General features: G+C 41.2%; 1 protein-coding gene across 1 annotated transcript in view; it reads left to right on the forward strand.

Moving 5' to 3' along the window:
* LOC118430560 (caspase-3-like) overlaps nt 1-8,803 on the forward strand; it is a 54,583-nt gene that overhangs the window by 44,844 nt on the left and 936 nt on the right. The window lies entirely within an intron of this gene.

An 8,803-nucleotide genomic window follows, 5' to 3' on the forward strand; every position in this document is an offset into this window, starting at 1 on the left:
TACAAGCAACCTGACAGATCTACATTGTACCAAATAGCAAACAGCCAAACAACCAGAGAGATCTGTGTCTTATTATCATAACTGTTATGCACTAATATTTTAAAATCTAAAGTAAACTACTAATGTCTCAGGGTTGTGGGCAAGCACTGTGTTCTGTGACTGCATCAAACTTTTTACAAAGACCGTTTCATAAACAAGTGCTACAAACCTAAAGAATCTAAGGCGGTAAAATGTGTGTTTATATAGAAACTCATCTATATCGGAGGGAAGTAGTCCAGATGAAAAAAAAGTATCTGCATGTCAGACCTGTCTTCTGTTGTCAACTTAGGACAGTTTGAGGGTGCTGACTAGTTCCACTGATATGTCCCTAAGTATACCTGTCCTTTAGGGTCACTGGACATTTGTTCAGGACATGACACAGAGTCTGGCGTCCTTGGCAGGGAGGGCACTAGAATTTCCCCCATCGAATTAGTTTGTCATACATTTGTATGTTGGGAGCCTTCTGCAAATTCAACTAGAGTTCCACGAACACATACCTTTGCCAAATAACAAGGTTTGTTATGTAGAATGATGTCTGTAGACAAATGCGTTACTCATTTCATTTTCTTTATAATTATATGCTTGGAGTTGGTTTATAAAATTTCAACATTGATTATGCAAATTAGATCCCAAGGTACCATTAATCGATATCAAATTGTATCAAGCATTACTTAAGCTATCAGCATACCAAAAATCATGATGATCCTTTGATCCATTCTTGACTTATTCTCTTTCAGTCTTAAATAAAATACACCCCTTACTCTCTTCCCTCTTTCTCAGTTACATATGTGACAACTTTGATGAAAGTACGATAATGAAATGCAGTGGGTTTTTGTACTTTTCCTAATTGATTAGGCAAATTAGCTGTTGATTTGCATAATTGGTATCTCATTATTTAGGTCTTCACTTACGCTACCTAAATACCAAAAAACATGATGATCCGTCAACATGTTCATATTTTCTCATTAATAATGCAAATGAGGTCATCATTTGCATAATTGATATCTATAGATATTTCTCTCCTTCCCAGCTACATATGTGACAAGTTTGAAAGTCCTATCATGGAATGCTGTGGATTTATAAATTTTCCTAATTAATTATGCAAATGAGCTGTTGATGTGCATAATTCGTATCTCATTATGTAAGTCATCACTCATTCTATCTACATACCAAAAATCATGACGATCCGTCAACATGTTGTAGAGTTATTTCGTCCAAAGTTGAGTTTCTGCTGCAGTACCTTAGCAAGCCGCTAGGGGGTCCATTATCAAACTTGACCTTCGTTTCCCAATCCCTACCCACCTACCAAATATCATCAGGATCCATCCCAGGCTTCTCGAGTTATGCTGTTAACACACACACAGACACACAAACACATCCAAAACCTAACCTTAGCCATTCTGGCAAAGGTAAAATTGTTGCAGTGGTTTTAGTCTATTGTCCAGGTTTGTGCGGCAACCCCTCAGCTCCAAAACCATAACTCCACAAATGTGCATTTTAGTTGTATGAAACTGTTCAGAAGTCACCCTCAAGCTTAAAGCATCGAGAAGCAAGTACCATTTCCACCACCCTGTCACAATTGCAAGGGGGTAGGCACTACTTCTAAGTTTGCACAAAGCCCACCATACCACATATTTATCTAGAAAATTTTATATAATATTCCCTGGAGAATCCCTTCTTTACTTTTTTGTAGACAGTCAATGAAAACATATCTGGATATATATATCTTTCAACCACATTTTTAACAATGTACATTATGTACTTATTGTCTAACTGTGAATTCAGACATCCATAGAAAAAAGTAACCGATATCGTTTCAAATTTCCCTTACGCCTTGTAACCTGAATTCCTTACAGCTGTTCATCAGTTCATATTCAATTTGATGACAGAGTGATAACGCGCCTACTCACAATAGGGGATGTGTTGAAAAGTCCGAATGTTTGAAGCGTAGCCACAACTTGACTGTACATTAAATATATGTAAGTCAATTGGGAACAATGTCCCAAGCTCTGCTCTACTACCTCATGTTCCTTGTATCTCTATGTACACCCAAAAGATTTTCCACAAAATCACCTCCGTGTAATTTCTGCTGGGCAATTGTCTTCTGAATTAGCTCTGCCCCAAATCTCACAACCATATGATATAAAAGGTAAGATACATGTTCTACATAGTTCAAGCTGACTCTTTGGAGACAGACTTGAATGCATGAAGGCTTTGAGACTGAAAATGGCTTTTAAAAGACTACTGCAAGGACAGCTCAAATTGAGACCATGTAGTGAAAAGAGAGATGACAGTGTACCTTGACCTCTCAAACTCAAAGGAAGGAGAAGAATACAGACTAAGACCGTTGTTATGTACATAAGCCCATCATTTTGGCTTGCCAAGTTGATCATATGGCCTAAGGGTCAACTAACACATTTGCAAGGTCTGACCTTTACACCTCTGAAATATCAGGTTGCTCACAGTACTGACTGATCATAGGCCAGTCCATTATTCATGGACCAGGAACCCCTCAACTGTGCTGACAGCTGCTAAGGTGGAGTGGGGTTGTACTGACAGAAGTTTTTGACAAGAATGCCCCTGCTATCCCTACACTAGCCGCTAGGGGGCCCAAATTATGTCACTAACTCCTGCAGCACAGAGCTATCTAACACCCCGAAACTCGTGGCCATACCATGTTCAGAAGATGGAAAACACACCCAGAAGTTGCGCTGCAGTACCAAGGGAAGCCGCTAGGGGGCCCATTATCGAACTCCCCCTTCGTTTCCCAGACCCCTACCCACCCACCAAATACCAGCTGCATCCGTCGAAGTCTTCTCGAGTTATGCTGTCCGCAGACAAAAGTTTGCAATTAAACCGGCGCCTGCACTTCCATGAAAGCCGCTAGGGGGCCCAAACTCGCAGCAATCACTCCCTGCTTTAAGGGCTCCCTAACGCTCAAAAATCACGACCGCAGCATGTCCGGAACGCGAGATATCAAGCATGCAGGTCCTGCTGCAGTACCTTAGCAAGCCGCTAGGAGGCCCATTATCGAACTCGACCTTCGCCTTCCACACCCCTACCCACCCACCAAATATCAGCTGCATCCATCGAAGTCCTCTCGAGTTATGCTGCTCACAAACGGGGAGAACCACACCACCAAACCGAAAACATAACCTTAGCCATTCTGGCAAAGGTAAAAACACCCAGGATGTGTTGTGCAAAGAACTTAAACTTGAGATAGATGTTGACAAGTTTAGCCAGTTTTCCTGTACTTGGAGAGATCTGCTTTTTTTTCTATTTTCATGTCCTCTTCCTTTCATAGGCGAAATTTTACATTTTGGCACACTTTTTCTTTTAAATTTGTATACTGGGTAACTATTTGCTTGCCTCATTGGCCATGACTATGGTCAAGGCTTCTTTTACAAGGGCATAACAGACCACTGCACCTGTGGTTTTGCGCCTTAGCATTGCTTGAAGACTCTTTTATTATTTAACAGTGAGGTTCAAATGCCACCAACTGACCAGTCCAACTGGTCCGGACCTTTTGACCTAGCTAGCAGTTATAATGTTGGGTTTGTAAGCTGGGAGCCAGGAGACTGCACTACTTTCCTATTGTGTTTCAATTTTTATTCCATATTTTTTCTCTTCCCCACCAAAAAGGTTTGATAATCAAAAAGTTACCTGTGGGCAAAAGAATCAAAACCGGTGGAAGATGAAATACATTTTATTTCTTATGTAACTGCCTCTCTAACGACCAGTACAGAAATAACGCTAGTTCACCTTTATCTGTGGGGTAACCTTTATCCTTTGTGTTTGAGAACAGGATACTACGTACTAGTAGGGATACCAAGTCGACTAGCAGTTTATGGTTTCAAATTGTTAAGTATTCCCAATATTGCAGTTTGAAAAACCTCTTTCCATCAACTTGGTATCCCTAAAATCCATGTTTTTAAAAACAACGGTTATAGGTTACCCAGCGGATAAAGGTGTCTAGTGTTATATTTGAAGAAGCCTGCCTGCAAAACTCATGAAAATTTCCAAACATTTACTTCCAAAACAAAACTATAACCCTGTAATAATGTGACATAACCCACTGATTATAGAAAACGTAGGGTACTTTGTCTTCCACTGCTTCCAGAAAAGAAGTCAAGCCCAAAGTGACACAGCTGGTAGGCACATTTGTAGGGTAGCCTGACTCCCTAGGTCTCCTGGGAGGAGCTTGACATGAGCTTGTGTTATGCTAAGGTTACACATTTCCAAACCAGGCCCAGTTGGGATGTTTGCGGAAATGAAAGTGTTTATCAAGAAATAAACACAAATGCTGATGACTATTTCGGATACTCTTTGTGTTGTCTTTTATATTATACTTTCATTTCCAAAAAAATGTCTGACCCGCCCAGTTTGGTAATGTGACTGTACCAAACACATTAGGGCAGGGATTGTTGGTCAAACATCGTAGTTAGCCTACTTTGCCAAATTTGCTGGGAACACTGGTGTGACTAATGAAGATTTTCTAGGAGTATGGTGCTCAGGTTCCCTGTAAGGGCCATCCCAAGAAGATTCTAATTATGAAGCCTGGGGCCTGCTCTTTATCATGTGGGCGGGACTGTAACTTAACTGAGTGCTCAATTCAGTAGCAGTCTTAAGTGTATGTTTACCTAGGATTAGTCATGGTGTGCCAAGGGAACCTACCACAGAGACAATTCCCTGGTAGCCCAAACAACTACTAGTACTGGATAGGTGGATCATATTGAATGTTACTTCAAGACATGCAAAGCTGACAATGTCAAAATCACTTGCCCCAGGCTAGAGAAACCAGAGAACTAGAGAAACCAGACTATTTACCTACACTTACTACCAAAGCAATTATAGTTAACTTCAAACCTAAGTACATGTAGGCCCTCACAAAGGCTAAATCTGAACTTCTGAATGCAAAGCATCCGTTTAACATCGGTCAAACCTGACAAATAAAAACAACCACTTCCCCATCACAACTACTTACCCTAGACACCTACTTTTCCCTTTCGAGTGCTTATATCACCAGCAACACTAAAATACTACAGATATTTTATGATGGTTGCTTATTAGGTATTATTCAATGAATATAGCACACCCTTCTGATTTCCCAATGGTGTTAGTAAACATTGAATTTTTCAGAAAATCAAGTAAATTTCTGCCCGTGACATCATAGTAACACATCATACAGTAATTCTTGAATTGTTAAATCAAGGGTAAGTTAATTCTAGACCTACCAAACCTAGGTCAGCCGGCACGCCATGACCTGAATCGCTCCGCGGTCCTTACTTAAGCAATGCCCTCAAAATCTGTGATAAGTCTTATACTTTCAGAAACCAGAAGGTTTGCTCTTTCTTACGAAGGAGATTTCCGTTGGTTTGAAACTACAACGTTAACAGGTTCAGAACAACAGGGGAATTTACGCGAAAGTCACCTGATTGTATTTATGACAGGAAACCGATATATACGATCGGTTCAAAAATCTATATGAGCTAAAAATGAGGCTGAAATATTGTGAATGACTTGAAATCAAGAAGATGTATACTCCAACGACAAGCTTTCTTGTGAGGGGTGTTGACACCAGTGGGTCATGGAACGGACTACTTTCTCTCGCGGAAGGAAAAGAGAACTGCATAGAACTCTCGGCATGGCATGGCGACTGAGGTCCCCTTTCCATTGAAACTTGGCATATTATAAATCTCTTTTAAGTTTGCTGGTTCAATTTCACCATTGTTGAATCAATAAAATTTTGGCAGACATCTAAAAAAACAGAAAAAGCAAGAAACCCCCTATAAACCAAACCTATTTTTTTCATGACTGAAACAGATGGTTTTAGACAACACGTCATCAATTTGATGACTGTGTAACAGTGGTGTTCAAGGACTGCTAAACCGAAGACGCCTAACGGCTTAAGCCTTTTGGCCGAATGGTTTGCACGTTCGATTTGTGATCCGGCTGCCCGGGTTTGGCGCGGGTTCGAATCCCGGGAGTCGGGGTGTTGTTTCTTTCTGTTCTTACTCGCCCCTCTGGGTGTTTCACTGGTTCCCATGCCGACCCTGTGAGTAACAGGCTAGCGGATGTGCCACACAGGGATGTCGAACTCGGAGATTCGAGGCCGAATCTTGAAAAGAAAAGGGGGAGTAGTGTAACAATGGTGTTCAAGGACTGCTAAACCGAAGACGCCTAACGGCTTAAGCCTTTTGGCCGAACGGTTTGCACGTTCGATTTGTGATCCGGCTGCCCGGGTTTGGCGCGGGTTCGAATCCCGGGAGTCGGGGTGTTGTTTCTTTCTGTTCTTACTCGCCCCTCTGGGTGTTTCAACTGCTATGGCAGGGTTGGACAAGTTTTCTAAAATTGACTTGTCCTATCAGGCAAGTACTTAAAAAATTTACTTGCCTGAACCAACTTTTCACTTGCCCAAAATTTAAATTACATTTTTCTACATATTTTCATGGCCTTTAAGTTTATTGGAATAATTATTCTTGTTATTGGTTCTATTTTCTGTGTCAACCAATGCTTGATGCCGTGACTGTGAAAAGTAGCAAGTACATCAAAATCTCACTCAATGAAGAAAAGCTAACTTGCCCGGGACAATAGGACTAGTGGACTTGTCCAACCCTGTATGGGGTTCAGAATCTAATCTTTTGATGACTCTTCTCCGAGCTAGTTTTTATGATAGAGCTGATCTGCCGGGTCAAAAACTATTTTGATTGTTTTTAAGCCAGTGGTTGTACATGTGGTATAATCCGTAGCCAAGCATTTTGTTGTTAATTGTGTCTGCTGTATCTAATAATGTAGACTGATTCCTCTGCACATGTTGTTAGTTGTACAGTCATGTATAGCCAAGGTTTCCTGAACCAACATGTCAGCTCTATCAAGAGGGAATTAAATATTCTTTCACTATTAAACTTCAAGGAGTGGGTCACTCAAATATGTCTTCCAGACTTCAAAGGTGCTAGCGCTTGTCTGAAGCATTGATTTCCAGACAATTAAATGATTTTGTTGGATAGGGGTGCCTTGCCACTGACCGTCAGGCCCAGTTTACATTTTCTTACCGTCATTAAAAACAATTTCATGCTATCTTAGGGCAATTTCTTTCAAGGCCGATGCACAGAAAAGAGGACTTTAGTAGTAGGATAATGACCTACACCGCAATAAAGGTCATCAATTTGTCTGTGTAATATAGAAAATTGAACAAAATCGTTAGGATACATTTTCTGAAATCATTGATGGCACAAAACCACCCCAAACCCGTACAGATATACGATTTGGGTAATCAGGAGTCAAGGCCGATACACATTGTAGGTCTATTGTCAGATTTCTTGATCATTCATAGTTATTTAATGATTGACATTTCAAATGCCGTTTTTCAGACATTTCTTCTTCAAGTATATCACCACAATACAGGGACAAACATACATGTATAACTGGTCTTCACTGTGAACTACTTTATGTTGAGCATGATGCAAATGTTCTTAAAACAAAGCCAACATAACACTTGCTTTATGTAGCTTGATATCTAGCATCTGGCAGTAGGACAAAAGCAGCATAATATCCATATTAAAGTCATGTCCATATCAAATATTCTTAAAAACAGTACTAGTTCGATTACAGAAGCACTGGTGCACTGTGAGGCGCAATGAGCAAATTTAAGCATTAAGCTACACTTGCCCTGTTATCGTTCTTAACTAGGGGCCCCAACCTTTTGACACTTCTTTGTTAGCCCAAGACCTACGTATCTACCACTCCAATGATTTGGTGTCCGTAGCATCTTCAGATCAAAAGATACTGAAGATAACTTCATTAATTATGCAAATTAGGGATCATTGTACACAATTTCTGTCTAATTATATTCATCTTCACTTAAACTACGGTAGCCTCTGGCACAGCTTTAAATTCTAGCTTAGGTTCCTGGTATCCTGCAGAATTCTGGCTCAGGCTCCCAGAATTCTGCAGAATTCTGGCTCAGGCTTCCCAGAATTCTGCAGAATTCTGGCTCAGGCTTCCCAGAATTCTGCAGAATTCTGGCTCAGGCTCCCAGAATTCTGCAGAATTCTGGCTCAGGCTCCCAGAATTCTGCAGAATTCTGGCTCCAGTTCCCAGAATTCTGCTAATCCCCAGGGGGTCATCAATGGCTGCTACGTATTCTTAACCTCATTTTTACCTAACATATGCGATATTAAGCCTTTTGGGCTAAAGGTTGTTGAAATACGGGAGGTTGTCCCAAATTAAACCGGGATTCCCAAATTAAACCGGAAGGTGTTTACAGCTCTGCAGTTAGTTGTCTGCTACAGCTCTGCAGCTAATTGTCTGCTACAGCTCTGCAGTTAGGTGCCTGCTATAGTACTGCAGCTAGGTGTCTGCTATGGCTCTGCAGCTAGGTGTCTGCTATAATTCTGCAGCTAGGTGTCTGCTACAGCTCTGCAGTTAGTTGTCTGCTACAGCTCTGCAGCTAATTGTCTGCTACAGCTCTGCAGTTAGGTGCCTGCTATAGTACTGCAGCTAGGTGTCTGCTATGGCTCTGCAGCTAGGTGTCTGCTATAATTCTGCAGCTAGGTGTCTACTACAGCTCTGCAGTTAGTTGTCTGCTACAGCTCTGCAGCTAATTGTCTGCTACAGCTCTGCAGTTAGGTGCCTGCTATAGTACTGCAGCTAGGTGTCTGCTATGGCTCTGCAGCTAGGTGTCTGCTATAATTCTGCCACTAGGTGTCTACTACAGCTCTGCAGTTAGTTGTCTGCCTACAGCTCTGCAGCTAATTGTCTGCTA

This window comes from Branchiostoma floridae, chromosome 14 (genome assembly GCF_000003815.2).
Source record: "Branchiostoma floridae strain S238N-H82 chromosome 14, Bfl_VNyyK, whole genome shotgun sequence".
Classification (NCBI taxonomy): domain Eukaryota; kingdom Metazoa; phylum Chordata; class Leptocardii; order Amphioxiformes; family Branchiostomatidae; genus Branchiostoma; species Branchiostoma floridae.